General features: G+C 39.8%; 1 long non-coding RNA gene and 1 pseudogene across 2 annotated transcripts in view; one reads left to right on the plus strand and one right to left on the minus strand.

Annotated features, from left to right (window-relative positions):
* LOC129630075 (uncharacterized) overlaps positions 1-17,417 on the plus strand; it is a 223,677-nt gene extending 206,260 nt beyond the window's left edge. The window contains exons 7-8 of one of the 2 annotated variants that reach the window (XR_008703501.1): positions 14,565-14,655; positions 17,268-17,412. This is a non-coding gene — a long non-coding RNA (uncharacterized LOC129630075). Of the gene's footprint in view, positions 1-14,564; positions 14,656-17,267 lie in introns of both variants that reach the window. The other variant, XR_008703499.1, reaches the window with a different exon arrangement.
* Positions 17,418-21,428: 4,011 nt separating this feature from the next.
* LOC129630062 (RBPJ-interacting and tubulin-associated protein 1-like) lies at positions 21,429-22,290 on the minus strand (annotated as a pseudogene).
* Positions 22,291-24,359: the final 2,069 nt, after the last annotated feature.

Raw genomic sequence — 24,359 nt, forward strand, 5'->3', positions numbered from 1 at the left:
CTGACTCTGTGCGACCCCATAGATGGCAGCCCACCAGGCTCCCCTGTTCCTGGGATTCTCCAGGCAAAAACACTGGAGTGGGTTGCCATTTCCTCCTCCAATGCATGAAAGTAAAAAGTGAAAGTGAAGGTGCTCAGTCGTGCCCGACTCTTAGCAACCCCATGGACTGCAGCCTACCGGGCTCCTCCATCCATGGGATTTTCCAGGCAAGAGTACTGGAGTGGGGTGCCATTGCTTTCTCCAAAGGGGGTATCTAGCAGGACTAATATTGAATAGCCAATAGGTAGTCAGAGGGAATAGAGTGCTTTTTCTTCTTTTAAGGTTACTGTAGCCTATTTCACAAGTCTCAGGTTTATCCAAAGACAGAACATTTCTCTCAGAAAAATGAGTGAACTTGCCTGCTTTGAGGTGCAGCACATTTGGAGGAAAGCAGGAGCTTCTCCAGTGCATAATCAAGACAAATAGGGGATAGAGGTCATCAGTGCCAGCCTTATGGGTGTTATGTCATCAGGCAAATTGAACTAGAACCTTTGGATATCTATCTGTTTCTGGAGTGGTGCTCCTCTAGCCTGGACTGGTTGGCATGTGACTCTGTGCATGACTGACACCCTGGGATCTCTCTTCCCTGTCTTGAGTATTCCTTTTGCCTCTCTCTGCCTCTCTACTGGGTTAGGTCCCCTGTTTCCTGATACAAATGTCTGTTTGTTTTTTTGTTCATGCTTTCTTGTTTTGTTAGCACACATCCCTAGCGGATTTTTTAGAAAGGGTGGGAGGAATATACATTTTTAAAAGACAAGTATGAATGCCTTTATGTTTTTATCTTATCTCTATAATGATTGATAATTTGGCTGGGTATAGAATTCTATTTTGGAAATCAATATCCTTCTGAATTTTGATTTTATTTCTTCATTGTCTTATTTTCAGGGTTGCTATGGAGAGTCTAGACCAAAGTCATTTGATTTCTTACACTGTCTGTATGGTGCAGTCTTCCCCATTTTACTTCACTCTGCAGAAACATGTGTAATTTTCTCTTTGTCACCAATGTTCTTAAAAGCCAAGTTACAGCTTGATACAAGTGTTTTTTGATCCAATGTTCTGGACACTCAGTGGCCATTTCAATCTGGCAATTCAGGTTGAGTCATTTTTTTTTTTTTTTTTTTGGTAATTTCTTTCCCTTTCCAAGTTTTTTTTGTTCTCTCTTTTTGGAAAACCTATTATTTGGCTGTATCAGAGGAACAATTATTCCTGATTCTCTTATCTTTTTATAGCTATTTTCTATCTTTGGATCTTTTGCTCTACTTTCTGGAAGTCTCCTCTTCTTAACCGATTAATGCTTCTACTGGGTTTTTCTTTTCTGCTCTCATGTCTTTTATCTTTCATGAACTCTTTTTTATTCCCTAGAAACACTTTTTTTTTTTAAAGCATCCAGTTTGCATTATAGTATCTTCTTTCATCTCTTTGAGAATGCTAATGAAAATGGTTATTTAAGATTTCCCTTTCCTGTCATAGTCTCTCTTTCCTCAAAGTTGAGTTTATGTACTCTAACTTCTAGGTTAGAGGATTTTCTGATCAACTGGAACTATCTCTAATAATGAAAATACTCCCCTATGTGTGAGGCTTGTTGATATTATTGTTTATGTTGGGTGGCTTGGGTGGGTTCTTTGTGGGGGAGATTTTGAATTATGTTGTCTTTCAGTATTTATTCTTGTGCTGGACTGATTCTCTAGGAGAGAATTTTGCATTCTCTTACCCAAAATACAAACATATCTTTACTGGAATTCTAGAAGTAAAGTTGCAGTTTTTGCTTTCAGAATTGGTGATGAATATGCATTCAGTTAAATTGCAGATGCTTTCAACTGTGCATAGCATCTTCTAGCCAGAGTGCCTCAAATGTTAAATTTAAAAATTTCTGCTAAGATCAGGGAATGAAAGTTGCCCAACAATGTAGATTAGAGGATCTAATTATTGGTTTGGAGTTTTCCCACAGTTTTAAAAATTATAGACCCCTTTCCCTAATTTTTCCCCAGTTCTAGAGGTATCAAATGCTTCTAGATCCTGAGCTTGCAAGAATTCTGTGGCATAAATAAGGTTATTTCAAAATTTTCTCTATTATTAGGGAATTTAGCTTTCTTCCATCTACTGAATCAGTTATTACATGGCCATCTCCCTTGTAGCATCCAGTATTTTATTGTTTTCTTCTCTTCTTCACTCTCTCCTTATGTATGGGTTTATGTCTCTAAGAACCTTTTTACTCTGGTTCAGTGGGGATGTAAGAAAAAACTAATTTCAATGAAGAAATTTGGCTGTCTTAAACTATTAATAGAATGGCCTTAAAAGTTCTGTAGTATATGTGTTTAAGAATTAACATACTAAAGACATGTTCACTTTGACTCCTAAAATGACAAAATAAGTGTTATGATAATAAGTAAGGAAAAATGAGGTATTTTTGTCTGTCTTGAGAGTTGTACCAGCTTGTCAACAACGTTTTCTGAAAATAGGGAAATTGATAACTGTAAGACTGATGATTTCCATCAGTTTCTGTCTTGAGGCTGTTTGAATATTCCACAATTTATTTGTCTGTTTTACTGATTAGGGCCATTTGGGTGGTTTCCAGCTTAGAGTTATTATGAAAGTGTTGCTGTAACATTCTAGTACATGTGTTTGGTGAAGAAATGTATTCATTTCTGTTGGATGTATACTTAGTAGAATTGCTTGGTAATGAAGATATCCATGTTTTCAGGTTTAGTAGATATTGCCAAAAACTTTTCTGAAATGCTTATACTGCTTGATGGATCAGAGGATTTGTGCAGAGGATGTTTAGATGGTTAGGAAATATTTCAGACCAACATTGTAAGTGAGGGAATTCCTTTCTTGATTACTCTTTCTCTATATAAATTAATTACTTTAAGTGATGCATGCATGCTAAGTCACTTCAATTGTGTCCAAGTCTCTGCAACCCTTTGGACTGTAGCCCACCAGGCTCCTCTGTCCATGGGATTTTTCAAGCAAGAATAATGGAGTGGGTTGCCATCCCCTTCTCCAGGGGATCTTCCTGACCCAGGGATTGAACCCTTGTCTCCTGTATCTCCTGAACTGAGAGACAGGTTCTTTACTACTAGGTACTTAACTATAAATTTTACCTGATGGAAGACACCAACCTGATTGGTTCTTGTTAATTCCTACACTGATTTACTTGATTATTAATATTTAGGTGTCCAAATTATTTTCCCATTCTATTCTTTGTAGAAAATATTATAAGAAGAGAAAGCATCAGGTTACTATTCTCCCTTGCTATAGATTTCTTTCAGATTCTAGTCTGTAAACAATTTCAAAGTCTTCTGAATATTGCAGGTTTATGATGTTTTAAAGAACAACATCCCCCTCCCCACCACTACCATTAGCTATTCTGTAAATTCTTGTGAGAGAGAGGAAAACAAATCTTCCATAGAGCCATGAAATTTTTCTCTCTTTTTCAAAGAGAAGCATGATTAAGATGAAATTTGAAGTATACCTAATTCACTTTGGGAGCCTGAGGAAATTTGGGTAAGTATAAGAAAGTTTAGAAAATTAAACTTATAATACATGCTGATTGAATTTAAAGAATGTGACTCATCTGGAATGTAAAAAAATCAATAAAAGACATGCCTAAGTTGAGAGCCAGTGTGGTTCTCAACTACAGGAGAAGGGACCAGGAGAGGGCACATGGGGTAAGGCAGCTCAGAGAAACAAGCTTTAAATGCTCATTAGAAAAACTCTTCCTTTTTCCCCCATCAGTGGGTATTCCTTTGAAATGTCCCAGAAATGTCCAGCTATCAAATGCAAATTATTGTAATTGATTAAACTTAATTAATAACAATGCTGAGTGGGGGGCAGGCAGGTAAAGTAACAAGGAGACTGGCTCTCTTGTAAGCACTATTTTCCCTTTGCTGTCCCACTGCAATTTGTGTCAAGGCCTTGGCATGGCAAGCTGTTAGCTCACAGGCCTTGGTTTGTTTGCTTAAACTTTTTTTTTAACTGTTTCTTCTGCAAATTTTCAAATATTCCCAGAAGTGGAGAGCAGGATGTAATGAATGTCATATACACATCACATAGCCTCAGCAATCATTGGAATTAGCCAGTCTTGTTTGATCTATATAGCCACTCACTTCACCCCACTTCCATGCAGATTATGATGAAGCAAAGCTTAGGCCCCCTAACTATTTCATTTTGAAATATTTTAACATACCTTTAAAAGATAAGTTCTTCTCTTTAAAAATATAATTGCACTATCATTATCACACCTAAAACAAAATCCTTGATTTGTGTCTAATCTTTTTCTGTTGTATTGATCAGGGAAAATTTGAACTCAAGACTTGGATGAAATAATCATGTGCTTTGCCTTAAAGTTCTCATTATGGTTTGTTGTGGATAAGCATGATATATTTTATGTTTAAACCTACTCAAGTTGATGATATAAATTTCTTTAATAACTACTGACACTTGCTTTATCTTCTTGTATTTCTCTTTCCTATATCAACATTTCTTCATCAAATGGCATCGCCTGATGGAGCAGACATCTGATAGTTTCTTTTCTTTACTGCCTAGGTGTTTTAATTGTAGTATGGTGTCCTTTGGCTATGAACAATAAGCAATGAATTCAAATACAGCATTTTGCACAGTGCTTAAAAATTTCTCCTGCATAATGTCAGTAGACATTTTGCAAATATACCTACAGTGGTGTTCTTGAGCTTGACTCCAGAGGTTCTCTAGATTAGATCATCTGAGCCCAGAGAGATTCCTGTGACACCATCAGAAACATTCTGATATCATTAATGATGGCACAGTCATTTAGTGCTTTGAAAAAATGAGAGGATGCTGCAGGCTAACTTCTGTCTCTGTTAAAAGTCAATGAGAGATGGATAAAGAATAATCAATGAAACCAGTATCGTTGGACTCTTGTTATCCAGGCATGTTCATGTTCTATTGTTGCTCAGTCACTCAGTCATGTCTGACTTTTTGTGACCCCATGGACTGCAGCATACCAGGCTTCCCTGTTCTTTACCATCTCGCAGAGCTTGCTCAAACTCATATCCATTGAATTGGTGATGCCAACCATCTCATCCTCCGTTGTCCCCTTCTCCTCCTGCCTTCAATCTTTCCTAGCATCAGGGTTTTTTCTAATGAGTCAGCTCTTCACATCAGGTGGCCAAAGTATTGGAGCTTGAGCTTCAGCATCAGTCCTTTAAATGAATATTCAGGATTGTTTTCTTTTAAGATTGGCTGGTTTGTTCTCCTCTCAGTCCAAGGGACTCTCAACAGTCTTCTCCAACACTCCAATTCAAAAGTGTCAATTCTTCAGCACTGAGCCTTCTTTATGGTCCGACTCTCACATCCATACATGACAACTGGAAAGACCATAGCTTTGACTAGATGGACCTTTGTTGGCAAAGAGATATCTCTGCTTTTTAATATGCTGTCTAGCTTTGTCATGTTCTAAAGGAAATGAATCATCTCCAGTGTTATCCTCGCTTGATTCAAAACCTGTGGATGCTTTTAACCATGTCATAAATGGATGGGTAAAATTTGCAACGAATACCAAATCACATAATTTGGGTATTTTTAGGGAAAAGAAGTTCAGAATTAGAGTCTCTGCATTCTCATCTAAACAATGGATTATCGTCTCACTTCTATAGGATGTAACTCAGGATATTATATTGCATCCTGCAGCTGTTCTCTGCCAGATTTGAAGGTTGTAAAGCATTTCCCAATTACACTGGCATTACAGTGACATGGATGGCTTTGAGTGGGGGCTGGACTATGCCTCTAAATTTTTAACTCTCCATTGCTAGTGGGCAGTGATTGCTCTTCTCTACCTCATTTCTTTTCTATGTTGCCAGTTCCATCAGAAGAGACGAAGTTAAGCTACAATAATAAAACCCAAACATCTCAGAGGCTTGTTTTTTACTCACATAAAATCTGCTGAAGGCCAAGGCATCTCTCTGAGAGCTACTGCCCTCCATGTGTTGGAGGAGTTATGGTTGACCTTATTTCTTTGAATATTGCTCTCTGTACTTTATGTTCACTATTTTCATGAGGAGACAACAAAATGACACCATTCCCCTCTTTCTGTTTCTCCACTTTCTTTTATCTAACAGCACCTCCACGTCAAAGTGTGCTTCCACAAACACTCAGGCAGCGAAAGAGAAAGCATGGAGAATGGTGCAACAGCTCCTCAGTGCCTTCACGTGGAAGCAGTGGGTGTCCTTTTGTTACTGAATCAAGGCTTGCTGCTTGCAAAACCAATACTCACCAGCGGTAGACAGGAAGGTTGCCTTTAATCAGAATGCTGGCAATCTGGGCAAAAGGTGGACTCAGCATCCCCAGATTCTTCTTGGCAATGAAGATTTTAAGGGGAAGAAGGGAAGGAATCTCAGTTGATCCTTGAGATGGGGGTGGGGCGGGGCGGTGGTCAGACACCATCCTCCACTGCACGCAGGCTGGTGACTTCTTGTCATCTTCCTCTAGATGTTATCTCATCCACACTGTTTTGTCACACAGTTTGTTCTGGAGATTAGGGACGCACAAGCTAGGGAGGAGATCTGGTCATCTGTTCATTACTTATTCTTCATTTCTACTTCTTAGATGTATAGAAAGAACTAACGAGTTAGTCAAGGTGTCATATGATTAAAAGATTTGAAAGATGTGCTTGAGCCAGTGAAAAATAGAGAATTAGGGGTGCCTGGTTTAAGGTTAGTGACAAGACAAAGAGGTGCCTCCTGCAAAGAGCTCTTTCCAGCTAAAGGCTTTTGCCTTTTTCCTGCCAAAAGCTGCTTACACTTTCCACTCACATTTTATTGCCCAAAGCAAGTCACCCAGCCAGGTCCAAGTTTAAAGGGGCAAGGATAGGCATTCCTTCTGTGTAATGAGAATAAGAGAGAATCGGAAGTCCTGGTGGGTCTCACAGGTGTCCATTACACCAACTATATTCTGATTATTTCTTTAAAAGTTGCTAGAACTCTACTTAATGTTCATTGTGTTGGTGAGGAGACAAAGTAAGGACACTGTTCTTTTTTTTTAAATTTCTCTTAATGAGGATGATTTTTCCCTAAATATTGTGTATTACCACAAATATTTTGATGACTTTGGATCAGTCTTTCTCAAGCTTTAATGTGCATCCAAATCACCCAGCATCCAAGTGCAGATTTTCATTTAGGAGGTCTGAGGTGGGGCCCCAGATTCTGATTTTTAAAGAGCTTTCAGGTATTGCTTTGCTAGTGTGCAAGATGAGTGCAATTGTGCAGTAGTTTGAGCATTCTTTGGCATTGCCTTTCTTTGAGATTTGAATGAAAACTGACCTTTTCCAGTCCTGTGGCCACTGCTGAGTTTTCCAAATTTGCTGGCATATTAAGTGCAGCACTTTGACAGCATCATCCTGTAGGATTTGAAAGAGCTCCACTGGAACTCCATCACCTCCACTAACTTTGTTCATAGTGATGCTTCCTAAGACCCACTTGACTTCACATTCCAAGATGTCTGGCTCTAGGTGAGTGATCACACCATCGTGGTTATCTAGGTCATGAAGATCTTTTTTGTATAGATCTTCTGTGTATTCTTGCCACCTCTTCCTAATAACTTCTGCTTCTGTTAGGTCCATATCATTTCTGTCCTTTATTGTGCCCATCTTTGAATGAAATGTTCCCTTGGTATCTCTGATTTTCTTGAAGAGATCTCTAGTCTTTCCCATTTTATTGTTTTCCTCTATTTTTTTGAGGAAGGCTTTCTTATCGCTCCTTGCTATTCTTTGGAACTCTGCATTCAGATGGATATATCTTTCCTTTGCTCCTTTGCCTTTTGCATCTTTTCTTTTCTCAGCTATTTGTAAGGCCTCCTCAGACAATCATCTTGCCTTTTTGCATTTCTTTTTCTTGAGTATTGTCTTGATCCCTGCCTCCTGTACAATGTCATGAACTTCCGTCCATAGTTCTTCAGACAGTCTGTCCATCAGATCTAATCCCTTGAATCTATTTGTCACTAAGCGCCTGTCTCAGGGAAGCCTGGAGTGCTGCAGTCCATTGGATCGCAAAGAGTCGGACATGACTGAGCGACTGAACTGAACTGAACAGGTAATGCTACTGCTGGCCTGTGGAATATCCTTGGAATATCAAGGCTTTGGTCTGTCACTGTTTAGAGAGGGAGAACCACCATGATTTTCATTGAATTCAAAAAGAAATTTGGGCCATTAGTTTTTGTCCCTCCCCTACATCTGAATTAAGGGCAGCATCGATGGTTGTCAAACATGTAGGAAGACTGTCAGTGCAATTCAAAAACCTGCTTCTGAAAGATAATTGGTTTTGTGTTCATTCATATTAAAACAGGACTGCAAGGAAGAAAGGAGACCTAATTGAACACTCAAAGCGTCCCACTAAAAGCCAGCATCTAATTATGGCAGGGCCCACACAGCAGGGACACTGAAGGGCAGAGGAGATACTGAAAACATCTTTATATGCTTTTCCTCTGAAGAGCCCTTCCTGAGATCAAATGCAATTTGAGCTAAGAAGGCAGCAACTCACAAGCTCTATACCCCCAGCAAGCATCTCAGAGACAGGCGCTCAAAGCATTTGTCATCGTGCTTCGATTTTCCCTAATTATTAATAGAACACTTCCCCCCCCCCCCCCAATTCTTTACTAATTAAGATTTCTTGCATGCTTTAAAGCATTTCATGTAGCACTCAGGATTCAGTTGCCATTTGGCTCCAAGATGCAGACTTGCTTTGAAGGACTGCTTTAGAATTGTGTGGACGTGCACTTGGGTAGGAATGAGGCTGGACTGGATAAGAGCACTCATGGGCACTGCACATTTTGCTCAGAGTCTTTTTTTTTCCCTTTTCTCATTTGTAATGCCAGCCCATGGTGGTGGAATGGGTATATTGCTATAAATTATCAGCATGTCTCATACTTCTTATTCTGGAGGTGTAATTCAAAGAACTGTCACAAGGAATAGTAAAGCTATATATTCTTCTTTATAGCAATTGTCGTAAAAAAATTCCCAATTACTTTAAATTACCACAGAATGACTTCAAAATCAACCCCGGCCCTGCTGCCCTTGATTTTCTTGCAATTAGTTCAAAGGGCAAGAGACAGAGCAGTAAGTTTTGAGGTATATTATATAGCAGTTACATTTTTCATGATCAAGGAACTTTTAGTTTACAGCTTCTTTCCTTTGAACTGATTCATTGAAGGGGACAATAATTCTAAGTCTGTCCCCTTATTCTGCTGACACTCAATTTCTGAGGCTTGAACATGTTTCACTTCCCTTTTATCATCAGAAATATTTAAAATTCTAATTTAAAATCTTTGCAAATGCTTGGTTTTTAATGTGATAAACTGTAACTCATTGGTATTAGCCCAGGGTATTCCGCAATGCCCAAATCCTGCCCTGGCAAAGCCACTCCTCTTCAGGATACCGTGATGATGAAGATAGATAGATAAGGGACAAGTATAAAGGCAAGTACTCCTTCATGTACTCGTGTCCAGAGTCATAGTCCATGGAGTCCGCATGCTCAGTCTCCCAATACAGCAATATTTGTTAAACCAGCCTGTAACATATGAGAACATTTTTTCTTATCCCTAAAATTAAACCTTAATTTTACCATCAACATATGGGCATAGGAGGAGCAACCAAATAATTCAGATCGTTTACTCATGTGGATGATACATCAAAGACTGCCCCGATGGGAAAGGCTGTGGTACACTTAGTCCCTACCTGGAAGTGAGTGGGTGGCCTGCAGGGGTTAAGCCCCTTGAAAGGCTGAATTACTTTCTGTGCAATCCATCTTACCATTATAGAGATGTCAAGTTCTAGTACATGTACAGAAACTCTTAACATGAAGCCATCTGTTCTCCACTGATGCATTTGTCCATCCATCAGTCCATTCATCCAGACTATCAAGGGAAAAAGGTGAGAAGTGATGGTGTCTGTTTATTCTCCTTTGACTAGAATATCTCTTCTGGTGTCTGTCTCACTGTTTCCCCCCAAAGCAGTCATGTACAGCCCTTGCTTTAGAAATTACAGATAGTTTTTTCAAATACTGATATGTATTTTAATGAGAAGCAGGATGACTGGTGTGGTGTAAAGAGTACCTAGATTAAATAAATTTATCCAAAGGTGCAGTATCCGCCAACTCCAGATCACTCAATCCCCCTATATTTGGAGTGTTGGATATATGCATGGATTCAGTCTTTAATAGTTATTCTCATTCATTTTTACTCTTCTCCCATATTGGAGAAGGAAATGGCAACCCACTCCAGTGTTCTTTCCTGGAGAATCCCAGGAACAGGGGAGCCTGGTGGGCTGCTGTCTCTGGGGTCGCACAGAGTCGGACACAACGGAAGCGACTTAGCAGCAGCAGCAGTAGCAGCATATGAAAAGCATATGGAAGTGGACAATAAATTTAAACTGTTTTCCCCCCTTAATAGAACAATTTTAGAAAACTTCAAACAGTGTTTCTGCTTAGATCGTATGAGTGAAATATATGATGCAAGTTTTCCCCAGGGCTATTTTCTATTGCCTTCTTGATCATTCTGTCCACTCCTATATTTTGATATCCCAAATATGCTAAAAACTCCTGCTGAGAGCGTTTCTAACACTGTCATTACTCAGAGTTGACTTTCGTCAGGATACCTCCACATTTGATTATCTCTTATCTCTGTTATATAGGCAGCCTCTTCATGGTAGCTAAATGCTTCTCTTTGGTCTATATCTAATCACTTGACCCCTCCCTATTTCCCATGTAGCCACCATGCTATTTTTCTTTTCCACCAGACTATATATAATGTCTCCTTTTCCTCACTTAACACTTAAACAGTTATCCAATTTAATGTGACTCTGGTCCCATCACTTCTCTGAAATAGCTCTTTCAAAAGTCACTGAGTATTTTCATTGCTAAGGATGTTTTTCGGTTTTTATCATATGTAACTTTTGAATTGTATTCGATATTGTTGGTCCTTGCCTTCTTGAAACGGTCTTTTAGCTTGCTTTCCATGATACTATTTGTACCTGCTTTTTTGTTTGTCTGAGTTCTCTTCCAACTCCTTCTCCGTGATGTTTCTCTATGGTTGTAGAGCTTCTTTAAGCTTGGTCCTGCATCTGCTCACCATCTTAATCTCTGGTCTGTCCCTTAGCAATAGCATTTATACTTATAGCTTCAATCTCTTCCTCCAAGTAAATGACTCTCACATTTATTTATATCTGTAGGTAAGACCTCTTCTCTCGGCTTCAGATTACCTCTCTCCTTGCATTTCTTGGCATTTCTTGTGGATAAGTTACAGCCATCTCAGAAACAGTGAGATTAAAAATAAACCGATACACTCTTACCCAGAACCTGGTCTTCTCCGGGATTCTAGTTCTGCATAAACATCATCACTTATCTAAGATATGCCATCTAGACTCTTAGGAGTCATCCTTGACACCTCATTTTTCTCCTTTTATAAACTCATTCAACGTTTACTCCACAAATAGGCATGAAGTGCTTTTATGTGCCAGGCAGCGATTTTAGTGCAAGATGTGCATGCTAAGTTGCTTCAGTTGTATCCGACTCTTTGTGACTCTATGAACTGTGGCCTGCCAAGCTCCTTTGTCCATGGGGTTCTCTAGGCAATAATGCTGGAGTGGGTTGCTATGCTCTCCTCTTAGTGCAAGATACACATTATAAAATAAGTCCATATCCAATTCATCATCTATTCCTATCAGTTTTACTTCTTATAAATAACCTCTCCCCTCCATTTCACCCCTTCTACTCCAAGTTGTCACCACCTCTCACTCCACTGCAATTTCCTTCTTTCTGATCTAGCTACACAGTTGCTAGACAGACTTTCCAAAGGCTGACAGTGTCATCCTAGCCCATCCCAACTTCCTGCTCTTGCTTAAGTCCCCCAGTGCCCTTGGAATTAAAAAAAGAAGTCACGAGTGTGACTTCCTAGGCCAGGACTGCTTCCACTTGCTTCTTTGGCTCCAGCTACTTTCCATCCCTTCTGCCACAGGTTCTTTGAATATTATTTCTTTCATTTTTTTGCACAATCTCCTTTCACAGCTCAGCACAACCCTCACTTGTACAGAAACATGTCCCCTGCCTCCCTGGACTAAATCTAATGCTGTTACTATACACTGTTGTGGAGCAGGGCTGTGTCTTTATCTATTTATTTTCATAGAGTATGTCATGCTTAGTATAGTGCTTGGCACATATTTGAGATTCGTTATTATTTATAAATGAACAAATGATAGCTTCATGTTTATGAAGATAAATTACCCAGACTTTTTGCTCATTTACTCATCATAATGAAATTCTTTGGATTGTTGGGGCCTTCGCTGACATTTTTCTTAGGCTCTGCCTAGACTATTTGTCCTGAAGTGACCTTTTAGCCAGTTACATGTAGACATTATCATATTTGATCATTTAAGATACAACAGAGAACCTCAAACTATTTACACTAAACTAATCATTGGGAGATATATAAATTAACATTAAGTACTTGCATTTATAAAAATTTTCCTTAAACTCATAGTTGAGCTATACACAGTTGCATAAATTATTTTAAAAAGTGATATTTGTAGGAGAAAACCTTGTAATTATGCTGGGTATGAAAAGATGACTGACAGAAAAGAAGATGAACTATTTATGCTGCTTAAAGTAATTTAGAAAAATGCCCAAACACTTTGGTTATGGTCTTGTGACTCTGCCAAAATCAGATGCTAAAACTTGGCAGGTTTGAATTTATATTTTGTCTCCTTTTCCTTATCCTGACACTGCTTCCTGCAATGTCTGGAGAAATAAAGAGGAGAAAGAAGTGGGTCAAGCAAGAGTATGGAACCTGGATAAACCACCAAATTAAAAGTGAATTCAAAGATGAATAAAAGTTGAAAAAAGGACTCAACTTGCTGCTATTATTCATAGAGGGCATGCATTGGTCACATGATCTTGAGAAGACTTCTTTACTTCTTAATAAAGTGAAATCAGTAATATATAGACTATTCACAATAGCCAAGACATGGAAGCAACCCAAATGTCCATCCACAGATGAATGGATAAAGAAGATGTGATACATGTATTCAATGGAGTTACTCAGCTATAAAAAAGAATTAAATACTTTTTTGTAAAAGTATTGAATGAAATGAAATTACTCAGCTATAAAAAAGAATGAACTCATGCTATTTGCAGCAACATGGATGGACCTAGAGATAATCATACTTTAAGTAAAGTAAAGTAAAGTAAAAGTAAAGTAACTCAGACAGAGAAAGACAGATATCATGACATAAAATACTTGTATTTGGAATCTAAAAAATTTATACAAATGAACTTATTTACAAAATAGGCTCACAGACATAGAAAACAAACTTATGGTTACCAAAGGGGAAATGGAGGGGAGGGATAAATTAGAAGCTTGTTATGAACATATACCCACTATTATATTAATATAAAGTAGATATATATAATTGAATCATTTTCTGCACACCTGAAACATTGTAAATCAACTATTTGTCATTGTTGTTCAGTCCCTGATTGTGTCTGACTCTTCATGACCCCATGAACTGCAGCGTGCCAGGCTTCCCTGTCCTTCACCACCTCCCTGAGTTTGCTCAAACTCATGTCCATTGAGTTTGATGGCATCCAGACATTGCATCTTCTGTTGCTCCCTTCTCCTCCTGCCCTCAATCTTTCCCAGCATCAGGGTCTTTTCCAATTAGTTGGCTCTTTGCATGAGGTGGCCAAAGTATTGGAGCTTCAGCTTCAGCATCAGTCTTTCCAATGAATATTTAGGAATGATTTCCTTTATGATTGATACCTAAATTAAAAAAATATATATGGCAGGAAGAATTAAACAAGGTAATATATGTGAATGCTCTGTAGAATGTTATACCACACAGTTAGCTCATATGAAGATTTTTTTTTTTTAATTGTAAATAGCTTGGCCGCCTGATTTCTTTGGAAGGAATGATGCTAAAGCTGAAACTCCAGTACTTTGGCCACCTCACGCAAAGAGTTGACTCATTGGAAAAAGACTGATGCTGGGAGGGATTGGGGGCAGGAGGAGAAGGGGACGACAGAGGATGAGATGGCTGGATGGCATCACCGACTCGATGGATGTGAGTTTGAGTGAACTCCAGGAGTCGGTGATGGACAGGGAGGCCTGGCGTGCTGCGATGCATGGGGTCGCAGGGTCGGACACGACTGAGCGACTGAACTGAACTGGTCTCCTGACTTCTTGAGATTCCTTTAAAAGTCTAAGACTTTTTTAAAATGGCAAACACTTTTTAGTGAGTTCTGTGTGCAGCTACAATTCTAAATACCTTATGAATATTAATTCATTTAATCCTTGTGTCAACTTTATTATGAAATAAAGAATATTATCATCACCCTTATTTATAGATTAAGAAACGTAAGTAAAAGGAAGTTAAATGTCTTTCCAGAGCTTAAAATTCTCATAACTATGAAGTAGTGGTTTATACTGGGGAAGGAATAGCTTTGTTCTAGAAAATTCTACATCTTAACTAAAACTCCACCTCTCTAACTTTACCCTTCACCCATAAGGCATGAACTCCATATCTGAGATTTAGCTGCTACAAAGAAAGATTCTTTTCTCCACTTTCTGAGTGTCCCCCAGCTTCACTTTGTGTCTCAGGTTGGTGCTGTGATACAGGCTCTTACTTCAAGATAGGATTTACTGTTCTACTTTATTTTCTTTTCAGGATACCATGCCAGAGTGCTTTTGAAATTTTGTTATTCTCTGCATCAATGATTTGTCCTATGAAACAGAGAAATAACATTTGTCATCCTGACATTTGGAGATCTGGACTATGCCATTTGTTCCTTTTTAGCTTTGTTTTAGGTAGTAAATCAGGCAAGATATGGGGCTACCTTACTTAGAGATGAGATGTTATCCATAATAAGAGTCTCTTGGTATCAGAATGTTGTACATAAGAATTTTTTTCCCCCAGAACTTTCCACCTCATACAGAAATGTTTTTCTTTTCATAGATTTTTGTTTTCTCTCTTTTCCTTTCTTACAAATGGCAAGGGGTTCTATTTAGTTGTTGAGGTCTTATCTTTCTGACATAATAGCAAGAGTATCTATATTTATTAATCTCCATTATTTCCCTAAGGTGATTTTGGGGATACAAGTCTCAGAACCAATGATTTGATCTGACTTTTAGGAGGACAGGATTAAATTACTTCTGAATAAGCTTGGCTGTATAGACCAGGGAGTTGTTTCATATATGTGTGTGTGTCCATTTCAAATTTAGCAAATCTTAAGAATTTCAAAATCTTAAGAATTTCCCAAGCCAAATTTGAGCATGTTTTGAATCTCAAAGCAAGATGCTGTAGATGTGATTAATAGAATGGTAAAGTATTTTCAGCACTGATTTTGAACTATTGTAATAATTAAATGTTTAGCTATGTAGACAAGTGTTTAAACATGGGAAATATTCAACTTTGTCAAAATTTCCAATTCTCTTTTGTGCTGTAGATACTCTTGAATTATGCCGTATTTGACCCAATTAGGTTGAATGTAATAGAAAGTAATTCTTTCATGTTTCATACATAAAATCAATGGGAAGCAATGAGAGGTCAATAACATCTTCCTGTTTTGGTAACAGTAGTAGTGAAAGTCCCTTGGTCATGTCCGACTCTTTGCGACCCCATGGACTGTATAGTTCATGAAATTTTCCAGGCCAGAGTACTGGAGTGGGTAGCCTTTCTCTTCTCTAGGGGACCTTCCCAACCCAGGGATCGAACCCAGGTCTCCTGCATTGCAAGCGGATTCTTTACCAGCTGAGCCACAAGGAGTTTTGGACTTTCTGAGGATGTAAATTGGCATTGTTGAAACAATATTAGACACCTAGTTACATATGAATTTCAGGTAAATAGTGAATATTTTGGGGATTGAGCTTCAGTCTCCTTCATTGCAGGCAGATTCTTTACCATCTGAGCCACTAAGGAAGGCCTTTAAAACACAAGTAAGTACCAAATACTACATGGTACATGTTTATACTTAAAAAAGTTTATTATACAGCAGGGTGCCCTATATTTTTATTTACTGAATTTGGCAACCCTATTCTAGTTCTCGGAGAAGGCAACGACAACCCACTCCAGTACTCTTGCCTGGAAAATCCAATGGACAGAGGGGCCTGGTAGGCTGCAGTCCATGGGGTCGCTAGGAGTCAGACACAACTGAGCGACTTCCCTTTCACTTTTCACTTTCATGCATTGGAGAAGGAAATGGCAACCCACTCCAGTGTTCTTGCCTGGAGAATTCCAAGGACGGGGAGCCTGGTGGGCTGCCGTCTATGGGGTCGCACAGAGTCGGACACAACTGAAGTGATGCAGCAGCAGCAGCAGCAGCAGCATTCTAGTTCTGGTTAGTACTACTACTACTGCTCCTATTGGACACTGATTTTTCTCAGGAATTTTATTTAAAACTAAGAACTTTATCATTTCTAAATGTCAAATTGACCCCAAAATGGGATATAAAGGCATTGTGAACAAAATCAGATAAATACAGAAAGGAGGGCCATGCAAAGATTATAATTAATTCATTTTTGTTTATTTAAGGCCCATAAGGAAGAACAAAAAAATCACCCCTCTCCTCCATGCTAAATCTGTCCTGGAGACAGGGTTGTAGGCCAGGGGTTGGACAGAGGCCCCTAAGCCTTATCCTAGCAGCATGGCTACCCAACCTGGTCAGTTCTGCAGCTCGAAACTGGATCAGCCTTCTTTATTGATAGATGTGTTATACAGAATGTGAAAGCAGCCCAGACACCTTATTGCTGCTGGGAAATACTATATTCAGTGCACTTCCTTCCGCTTGCTCACCTGCTTTGTTCCTGTCTTGCCTTTTGTCTGTCCTTGTCCTATACAGGCTGATTCTTTGATAGCCATCAAACACTGGGAGGGATAATCCACTTAAACTCATCCCCAATAATTAGTACAATGTTTTAGACCTACTAGATATTGAAAAAAATTGTTACACCAAACAAAATGCTATAATCCTATCACAGTGAAGGCTGAAAAAAAAGTGTTCAGATCCTATTGGGGATATTACATTAATATATATAAAATTGAGAAATGATGTTGACTTGGTTTATAATGGTATTCTCTGTAATAATATTGACTTTTATAATGGGAATGGGTCTTTGCTATGAACCCTGAATTGTCAAGCCAATCTACTCTAATTTATGTAAACAATAGTATTATTAAAATCGTGATAAATATTGCCTTTCCCTCTTAAATACAGGTTAATGAGAGTGGAAGTGCCTTCATCAGGGACAAGAAATAAATAAAGTGAAGTCTATTTAATTTAACTTTTTGTTTGTTTGAATCAGATACTTTAGTAAATTTTCCAAGCTTTAACTTTTATTTCTCCAGTTTTAGCTTAATCTACTAAAAAAATAAACTAAAAGTAGTGTTGATATAAAAAAAGAATAATTTCATTTGGTAGATCTTATTTTACTCACTTTTTTGGTGATTCATAAAGTACTTATCTTTCTGTGGCTAAAACAAAGTGTTGTTTTTCTGAGCTTTGATCCAGAAATGCAAATAAAGCACATAAAATGAGCACCAACACACACATATATTCTTTTCTGTTACATATTATTGCAAAATATTTAAGATTCTTTTCTATTATCAGGTATTACATGATACTGAATTTAGTTCCTGTGCTATACTATAGGTCCCTGTTGTTTATTTATTTTAAATATAGTAGTGTATATATGTTAATCCCAGATTCCTAATTTATCCCAGGACCTCCTTTCGCCTCTGGTAACTATAAATTTGTTTTCTATGTCCATAAGTTTATTTCTGTTTCATAAACAAATTTATTTGTATCAGTTTTTTTTAGATTACATATATAAATGATATGATATTTGTCTTTCTCTGTCCAACCAAATTTTGGCATTCTTAATTCCATCTTGGGACTTGGTTACCAGGCAGGCTTTTTTACTTCCCATCAAGAATATCATCTACAACTCTTCACTGAAAAAGAAAAATTGTTGACGGAAAAAGAATCGTCTTAGGAAACTGAATCTCCTTTTTAGTTCCAGAAATGGCTAACACTTACTGAGAAAACTTTAACTAAAGAAAATATATTGAGAACACTGACAGTTCAGTGAGGATTGTTATTCTAACAGAAAAATATTTGACCTCTAGGCAAGGGCTTTGACCCCGTGCCCTTTCCCCCAAACAGGCTGTCTGACTGTCAGGCACTCAGATAACTTTTCCATCCTGTGACAGCTTGTGCACTGGAAGTGACAGTCTGTCTGCAGCGGGACAACATGTGGCTGCTTGGTGGAGTGTAGCGGGGGGGATGTCTTTGTTTTTCTAAGGCTCTCTACTATGTGACTAGTTCAGTTAATAGTGACAGTAATGTATATCCAGTCACTTCTCAGGAACGGACTATTCATGAAACATGTTTCTGTTCAGATCAGCTGTGTTAATGACAAGTGGAGTATTCTTCAATTTTAGTTATTCTCAAATTCCTACTTCTCACAAGGTTACCTTGTGCAGGGCACTTGGGTGAGTAGCATTTCCATCTCCTTTCCTCACATGTTGAAGCCCTAAGAGGTCTTCTTAATCAAGCACGGGTGAGGAAAGTAAAGGGGAGTAGCTGAAAGAAAGATCCGTTTTCATGGCCTGTAGTCTGTTGATTTCATTTTCGGACAGAAGTATACCACCATTCACATGTTTTTGGATCCTTGACTTCTTAAAGAAATCATTTTGCCTGGAATCATTATCCTTCTCAATATAATTTAGTTGCATGATTGTTTTGTGCAAACTGCACTGTCAGTTCTATCCTGAATTTTTCAATTTTTACTGGCGCCTTTCTCAGGAAGCTCACATTGCAGCTAGGCGGTCAGGCTGCCCTGCGACTGTGAGGTTCAGTTCAGTGCAGTGCAGATTGTGCGGTACAGCACAGTAAAGGACAGAACGTGTGAGACTGGAAACTTGCTTCCTGGGGTGGTGTGGCCACATATTTCCTATTTATTCCTGAAGAAGCTTAACTCTGAAGTTCCTCAGCATTAACAAACAAGCTGCTGCTGCTGCTGCTAAGTCACTTCAGTCGTGTCTGACTCTGTGCGACCCCATAGACGGCAGCCCACCAGGCTCCCCCGTCCCTGGGATTCTCCAGGCAAGAACACTGCAGTGGGTTGCCATTTCCTTCTCCAATGCATGAAAGTGAAAAATGAAAGTGAAGTCGCTCAGTCGTGTCTGACTCTTAGCGGCCCCATGGACTGCAGCCCACCAGGCTCCTCTGTCCGTGCAATTTTCCAGGCAAGAGTGCTGGAGTGGGGTGCCATTGCCTTCTCCATAACAAACAAGAGGAGCTACCAAATGTTCTCCAACAGGTCCTCCAAATCGACAGTTGAGTAATGTCAGGTGACCTTTTTATCAGAGGGCTTTTTATGATCATGAGAGTAAAGTGACCTTCCCTTTAGGCCCTGGTGTTGGGTTATTTCTTTGTATCTGATTTTGATTTTGCCTCATTCTATAGGGATTGTTTCTGGTCTGTACAACATTCTTCAAAGGACACATTCATAAAGGCCATTTTCCAGTTGAGTCTAGAGACACTAACTTCCAGGCATGATACTTGTGACGCTCTATCAAGTTCCAACGTGTCATATTACTCAGAACGGTCCACTCATAAGTAGGCTGGGTTTAAAACACAGACCCTTGTTTGTTTGTTTGTTTGTTTGTTTTTAATAAGCTAAGCCTCTCCGAGGTTTCAGGCTGCTCTCAAGTGTTTGTCCATTGACTCTATTTTTTTCTCCTAGAGAATGGACTTACTTTCCTTGTCTCTGCTTTGGATAGGAAAACAACAATAACAAATTGATGAGAAAGCTTTGTTTGTAAAGGGAAGGTGGGGGCAGAGAGAAGGCAAAGGATGTGTGTGGGTGTGTTTGTGTGCACACGGGGAACTCCAGGGAGGAATAGCATTTGTGAGATGTTTTCCTGGAGGAGCAGTTTCGAATTTGTTTTGGTGTAAATTGAGCCAGAAGTTTGAAAATAAGAAGCGACTTCATAAACGTTTGCTCTGTGTCACCACCTCGTTAAATCCATGCAGCATTTGAACCGATTTTGTTTTTCTAATTCCATTGTACACTTGGGAAAGCAGAAGGTGTTTTGCAGAATCTGGCGTTTGGTTATTTGGAGAAGGCTGCTTTACCCACTAGGTCACAGTAAACGACTACAGACGCTGAGGATATGTTGGCGGTGTCAGTAGTGAAATCTTTGCCACACAGATTGTGAAAAATTGAAGGAGGGTGAGAAATAGCTTATTTTGCTAACAATCTATTTCCCATCTGTAGTTTATATCTGCTGAAGCTGGAAGTCCTTGCCTCCCCTCCTCAAAGTCGGTCTCTTTTCTTTGACAGACGTGCTATCCTTGAAGCTTTCAGTTCAGATGAGTGTTAATAACAGCAACCTTTAGAGTACATCGGGGATTAATTTAATTTTTTGGTATATATTTTTACTACAGTTTCAAGATTCTGGAATGTAGATATAGTTCGTGTTTAAAAAAAAAAAAAAGGTTTAGACAGGTTGATTCATTTAACTACCCAGCAGGATATGATTATTTTTTCTAAAATTAAATTCCAAAGAAGAAAATCTAACAACTTCATCCACATACATAAGCACACACTATATAAATAAATGTATATATACATAACACACACACACATGCAATGCGGTACTGACGTCTTGACCAGGCAAGAAATGTTTTCTTAAATGGAAATTGATTGGGTTTTAATTAATATATAAAAGCATGTCTTACTTTGGTATGTTTTTCCTTTGGATCAACTATGATGCATTAAATATATTTAATGCATCATAGTTGTATTATGATACTTCTTTTTCATTTGTTTTGATGAGCTACTGATATATTTAATACATGAAAATAAATACATGACTATTACACTTCTTAAACGTCCATCCACATATCACCACTGGTCCACACATGGTGCCTGGGAAAATTCCTGAGGCCTTCAGACTCGGCTGGAAACTTATCCTGGGCAGGAGCTTGGCTTGAAGGGAGGGAGGAGGAACTCTCCAGGTTGGCGATCATACCATTTATTCACACTTGGAGGCGAGACAGTGTTGATGGAGGAGGTGGGAGGACCCTCCTGGGGGACTCCCTCTGGGTTGGCACTGATACACCATGTGGCTATGACGGGACTGGCAGTAGGGATGTGGAGGGTTGATCCTCCAATCCTTGTCAGTGTGAAAAGTGGGGAGCAACTGGAGATGGTCAGAGGGGGGCATTGCCCACCCTTGCTCTCTGTCCTCAGCAGTGCTCCATAAATGCCTGGTGGTCTCCCCCAAGGCCCGCCTACCAGCCCCATCCTCTGAAATTCTGCCCCTGGTTGTGACCCCATGGGCAAATGTACAGAAAGGACCAAGAAACTCACTTCCAAGGGCGCTTTGCTTTCTGGGTGGCTCTGCCCTGTGGGGGTGGGGGGCATAGCTGGCACTGGAACACTGACTGAAGGAGCCCTGGGAGTCACCAGGGGTCTCTGGAGGGTGACCCCTGAAGGGGCAGGCCTGGGATCTCGAGGCCCATTTGTGCAGGGGATACTGGCGGGTGGTGACCTGTGCCAGGGACATGAAGATGGGTGAGGGAGCGGGAATGCTCCTGCCTCAGAGGGCGCAGGGTGTCTAACCCATTCACAGACAGCCTCCAGGAGCTGGCCACCACCCTGCACTCTGTCTTGGAGGGACCAGCTGGGTGAATGGCTCGCACTGGAGTCTCCTTGGGGCGGGGTGAATGGCTGCCCCTAGAGATAACTGGGGCAGAACAGAGCATGGAGCTTTGCAGCGTTTCCCCTCACCCTCCACTTGGCCTCCCAGCCGGTGCTCTCTGGTCATGAGCCCAAGAGAGACTCATCGCAGTAAGAAGGGGTCTGCCTGATCAGTCTGTATTTGTTCTTCCTTGGGTGAGGGTTGGGGTGCTGCCACTGGAGGAGGTGTACTCACAGCTCCCCTTGGCCCCTGATGCCTGTGACACCTGTCCCCACTCCTCTGGTTCTGTTGGCCTTCTTCCTCCAGGATGTCAAAGTCTGGTGGTATGGGCTGGGTGCCTGCAGGGCTGCCAAACAAAGTCTCCTCCACATGTGATGGCCTAACCTTGATCTGGTAGCTGCCCACGCAGCGCTGCTGAATGTGGAGGGCCTGCATCTGGCTGATGGCCAGCTCCACTGGGGTCTTCATGCCGCCTGTGGTCCTGAGTGACACAGGGGTGCTCTGCCTGCCAGGTCCTGCCTAAAGGGCTCCCTCCTGCAAAGAGATTTACAAGCATTGTCTCATTTCATCCTCTCAACAGTCCTGTGAGGTAGCTTCCATTATGTCCATTCTACAGATGATAAAATTGAGGCTTCAAAGGGTGAAGTCACAAGTGTCAGTCACACCTGAGCATCTTGGCTCACTGACGTCAGTGCAACCCTCGGTGTCCCCTGCTCCCAGGCCTGGACTCTTTTGCAGGGGCGCTTGGGCACGGGTGGCGCACGCTGTACATCCACATCCCCAGCTCTGAACTCGAGGAGCCTGTGACTCCCGGAAGTTCAGGCTACCCTCAGCCCCAGCTCCGCGAGGACTGACTCAGCACTGGCATCTGGGCCTTAGCGACCTAAATAGATATTTCTATAACTTTGTTCTTACTGAACCTTTATTTTTCAATGATTGGACCCTCCAGATTCTAATGGAAATTAAGAAGTTATTAATATGTTGAGAGTGTGCAGGTGTATTTTATTTTAGCTGTTGGTTTGTAGCTGCTACAGTTAGGAAACCTCTTTGTCTTTCTTTCTTTCTTCCTTTTTTTTTTTTAGGCCTCATGGGAACTCCATTTCAATGCTGAATATGTAGATAGAGTTATAAATTATATGTGTTGTAGATATGCTAATAACAAGTCAGTCTTTTCTTATGGCCTTTCCAAGAAATCATTCTGGAGAAGAGGCAGCAGAAAGTCTGTCTTGCTGTTTTCGAGCTCACAGAGAGTGACTGATACTCAGGAAAAAAATGAAAATGTTTAATTTTTATATTTCCACCTCAGTTTGAATGCAGATGAAAGTTGCATTTTTATTTATGGCTTGAAGGATAGCAAGGCCTGATAAGAAATCATAAAGAAAGATGGAAACCTCAATAGCAAATTTCATGCTGAAAATCTCATCATTTGTCACATATCAGTGACTAAAAAAAAAAAAACAAACAGAGAGGAACCTTGACTTTGTGCCACACTCTAAACTTTAGACATAGCTGAAATAGCACTGTGTCATAGGCCATTCAAAGAGCATATGCAAAGGCCTGCATGCTCTGGTTGAGGCATTGTCCTTGTACACCCTGGAAACCTAGACGTCATCCTGTGGGAGAGTTGACTTTGCAAATAGCTCCCCTCTTTTTCCTGACACATCGCAGTCTTAAGGTGTCAGTGTCGTCACAAGCTTCATAAGACACAGACAAGGGGAGACTTTGATCAGAAAGGCTGTTGCAGTAGGGAGACTGGTCTCATCTTAGAAATCTGCAAGCATGTCAAAAAATCATATAGAAAAAGGTATGAAAAAGGTACCTGTTGCAAAGACTTTTCCCTCATTCCCTGTGCCTCTGGCCGTATGAAGATCCATGCTTTTTATAGAAAGACAAGAGGTCAAAAAGATAGCTAAGGATATGGAATCAGTGCATTTGGTAGTGTGGAGGTTAGAGGGCAAGAGGCCTCAAGATTTCTCATGGTCACCTAATTCCATGAATACCCTGTAAAATTAACTCAATTTTGAGGAGCTAGACTCCACGAAGTAGGGACTTTTATACTATGCATTTCATTTTAATTGAGAGACAGTGTCTAAAATAGACATTGGAATCAGATGAGCCAGGGTTTTTATCTCAGTCCTATCTTTTATTAGCTGGGAGATATTGAACAAATGGTCCAGTCTCTTTGAACCCTGCCTTCTTTGATTTATAAATCAGGAATGGTTATCAAAAGATCCTAATGAGATGGTGCAAGTCAATATAAACATGGAACTTGTGTAAAAATGTTAGATATAATTAATAATGAGTAGTTTCCAATCTTTTTTAGAAGCATCACTTACTTGCAAGTTAATTAAAAACCAATTAGCTATAATATGTTAGTGGAAAAAAAAGTGAACAGGGAGTGGCAAAGCAGACTTCTAAAAGATTGGGACAATTATGTAAATAGCCTGAATTTATTGATTTAATGCTAATTATTTTTAGCTTGAGTGAGTTTGTCAGACATATAATGGTTATATTAATATATCTTTGCTAGTTGGATTGGCTTAATTTTCCATGTAATTTTCAAGGCAGCATTGAACAGACAATAGCTATCATATGG

This window comes from Bubalus kerabau, chromosome 1 (genome assembly GCF_029407905.1).
Source record: "Bubalus kerabau isolate K-KA32 ecotype Philippines breed swamp buffalo chromosome 1, PCC_UOA_SB_1v2, whole genome shotgun sequence".
Classification (NCBI taxonomy): domain Eukaryota; kingdom Metazoa; phylum Chordata; class Mammalia; order Artiodactyla; family Bovidae; genus Bubalus; species Bubalus kerabau.